Below are 3,809 nucleotides of genomic sequence, written 5' to 3'. Positions count from 1 at the left end.
AATTCTACATGCTGTGAACATACGTGAGCATCACAGGGTTGCTTTTCATTTTTTGATGTGCACCCATTGAGATCAGTGCTGCACATGGCTGGCTGCATGACATCCCACAAGCAGAGCAAACAGATTGTTTACTACTTACCATCATATTGAAAATCCTTACCGACTGTTTTACTGTATGTTTATGCAAATTTACTAGGGCCACAACCACATATGAAGCACACAGGAAATTTAAATACAACCAACCAGAGAAGCTTTCAAAGCTTTATGTAATTAGGTAATGTGAAACCAGTGTGACTGTGTGAAAGGGGGTGCTCTTAATGATGGGCCTACTGAGCATTATCACCCGAATCTCCATCCCACCCTTGTTTTTGTGAAACTTTACAGAGAGTTTCAGCCCATTGTTTAGCTGCCTGGTCTTCAACTTTACTGCCAGTGTCCAAGAGTGGCACAGACCTCCATAACCTTGCCCAGAACTGTCAAGCGCACAAGCAACCAGGTATACACAAGCATTCAGTATCCTTATAGTTCATTCATTTGTCCTTATACTTCCATTTGTACTTAGTGAGGACAGGTTCCTGCTTGTGAACAGAACAAAAAGGACTGTGAATATTAGACTTCCATTCACCACTGGACCACAGACTTGACGTACAGAATACTAATGTTGCAAGTGTTTGCTAAACTCACAATATTGACTTAAAAGAAAATGATATTGCAGCTCATTTTATGTGAATGCTAGCTGGCTAGCTGTCCTTTATATTCACCTCATCGCCCTCAGTCGGTTGTCGGTTGTTTTATTCACTGGTTTGCTTCACTCTGTCTTTTTCCTGGTCTCTGCCTGCTGCTAGCCCTGGATGCCAGCTGCTGGTCTGTGGCTCATTCCACTCCCATGCTCTGAAATGTTTGCGCCTTCTCCAATCTTCTCATCTGCTACAGTTAAGATATTATTTAAGACTGCCATCCTCTGGATGTTATGTTGTGACTGAATAGCCTCTGACTTGCTGACTTCTTGTTCATTTGTTTATATATCTCCTACCTTAATGTGGAGATCTGTATTAGTCTAAAGGTTTGGATGTTGGTCTCCTGTTTGTTTGGTGTATGCTTGCTGCAGTCCAGTTCTTAGTTTCATTGTTCTCTAGGTTTTGTTTGTATCTGACCAGCACTCTGCTAGACTTTAGCTACCTCCACCAAGATTCAAAATTCAAAGATTCAAAGTGTTTGTCATGTGCACAGTAAGGAAACTGTTTCCCTGTACAGTGAAATTCTTACTTTGCTGTCTACAATGAATGCCAAACAATACAAAGTGAAATATAAAGTAGATAAATAGTGCACAAAATCTAAAGGCACTTAAAAACGGCAAGTGGAAACAAATATAATAAAAAAAATAAAGTATATAATAAAGATAGAATGTATGCTGTCAGAGCTGTATGTGCAATGGGGAGCAGTGAATGTGCAATTATGCATGTGCAAATGTGCATGTGTGTGCATGTGTAAACTTGGAATGTAAACAGTACAGGTGGAATTACATGAAATAAGCCCTGATTGTATACTCCTGTCAGCTGTTTAGGAGCCTGATGGCAGTTGGAAAGAAAGAGTTTTTCAGTCTAGAAGTTATGTTTTTGTTAAGGAGGTTATGTTTTTGGTTCTGTGTGTGTGTGTGTGTGTGTGTGTGTGTGTGTGTGTGTGAAAAATGGCACCGCGTGGCTGCCTCGATTGAACGCTCTGTCTAGTGTAGAGCCTCTATACTGGAGACACATTGCTTGTGTGTATTAAATATACTTGACCAATAAAAAGTGATGAAAAAAAAAAACAGTGCAAAAACAAGAATAAAACTGGGGAAATATTACTTGAAAAATTATGAATTATTTGCCAACAGAACAGGGAATTTTCAAGTAAAAACATGACTTACAACTTACAACTAGTGCAGTCAGAAACCACAATACCAAGCAGCTTTGCACTTGTCAGTGTTAATCAAACAGCTTTATAATTCTTGCTATTTTCAAGCATGAAGTCGGAACCAGTATTAAAATCTCAGTAAGAAGTTAAAATATCTTATTAAGATAATTAAGGACCAAAAGCTCAGAACAAATTCAAACATAAAAAGTTCCCGGTAGAAGAAAATATCTCGTCAGAAAAAAAGCATCAATTACCTTTATTTACAATATTTCATCTTATTTAGTGTACGTTTCACTTTTTGCACTATACTATACAGATGTTTTCCTAAGTTTGCACCAACTGAACCAAACTACAGGCATAAAAACAATCTCAACAAGACTTTAAAAAAGTGGGAAGAAAATGGGTGAACTGGGAACAAGAAAAATATATCCCATCCATCAGGTCCTGAAATAGCTCCCTGTGCTTCTTCATCCTCTGAGATATAAGGTGAGAGGCAGGCGGGTCAAATAACGTGCCCCTTTTTTACACTTGATGCTTTTCTTTCTCTAATACCAAAAAGCACATTAAAAACAAAATTGGCTGTTCAGCTGCTGCTGCTATTACCTCCTCTATCATTCTCTTTTAATAGCTCTGCCACCATTCTCTAGCCTTTGTGGTCCACCTGGCTTCTGTAGTCCAACCCCGCTGGCGGCTACAAAGCGTTTCTTTACTTGACTCTTCATCATCACACAGATTCCTCGCTGCGGTTTCATGTTAGAATTTTCTTGGATCAGACAGGAATGTGTGTTTTCACAGCTATAGTGGGAATCCGATTATCATACAGGGATCACAGTCGTCATGGAAACCAAGGATGGTGCATGGTGTTAAGCCACCCCTTACACATCCTAGAACACTGGGAATTAGTGTGAAAATTCAGCTCCCTTAAAATAACGATGTGACAAATTCCATCCTTCATATTAAACACACTGCAAAACAACAGTTGTTTTTCTAGCCTGCGTGTGTGGCAGGAACACAACCAGTGCTTATTAGAAACATTACTCTGTCATATACTTTCTCATAAAATATGCATATGCACTGTCTATTAATTTCTCTTTCAAACATTTGGGAAAGAACACGCTGTAACAGCTATTGCAGTGCAGACTTACTGTGCAACAGATTCGTTTTGAGTACCTTTTTCTTGCTCATCATTAATTTCAGCCACGTTTCTTACTACACAAAAACAAAAAACATGTGCTTCCACTTGAGTAGAGTTTGGCTGAATGAGAGAAAATACATAGAGCCGTAAGCACAGTATGGCTACAATAACACACATGCCTGGACACACATTTGTTTCCCCAAAAATCTGGCAGCGAGGAGGACGACAACCCATACAGTAGAGGTAGACAAGTATAGCTACATAAATATGTTGTGTCATCATTTTACAAAATTCAGGTGTCTGGTGGTGTGGCCTTGTACATAGATAAAAACTTTTGTTATAAGTGGAGAAAATGTCAAGGGTGGTGGATAATTTGCTGGAGTGTGTGACTGTAGAAATACTCATGGGAAAAAAAGAAAAATGTTGTAATAAGCTGTATTTATAGAGCACCTGGAGCCAGCATAGAAAAATTTAATGACTGGATAGAAGAAAATTACTTGACAGTAAGTCATAAATTAATGTTTATATGTGGTGACTTCAACATAGATTTGATAAATCCTAACAAGCACACAGGAACTGAGGAGTTTATTAACACATTATATAGATGCAGTTTATACCCAAAAATTACAAAACCAAGTAGAGTAACAATCCAGCATGCAACACTAATAGATAATATATTTACCAATGTTATTGACAGCAAAATGACAAGTGGATTACTTATAAATGATATTAGTGATCATCTGCCTGTATTTTTTGTTTATGAGGGCCAGTATAGAAAAGA

The sequence above is a fragment of the Monopterus albus genome, unplaced genomic scaffold (assembly GCF_001952655.1).
Source record: "Monopterus albus unplaced genomic scaffold, M_albus_1.0 scaffold136.1, whole genome shotgun sequence".
NCBI classification, from domain to species: domain Eukaryota; kingdom Metazoa; phylum Chordata; class Actinopteri; order Synbranchiformes; family Synbranchidae; genus Monopterus; species Monopterus albus.
Note: the sequence above shows the minus strand (reverse complement) of the source record.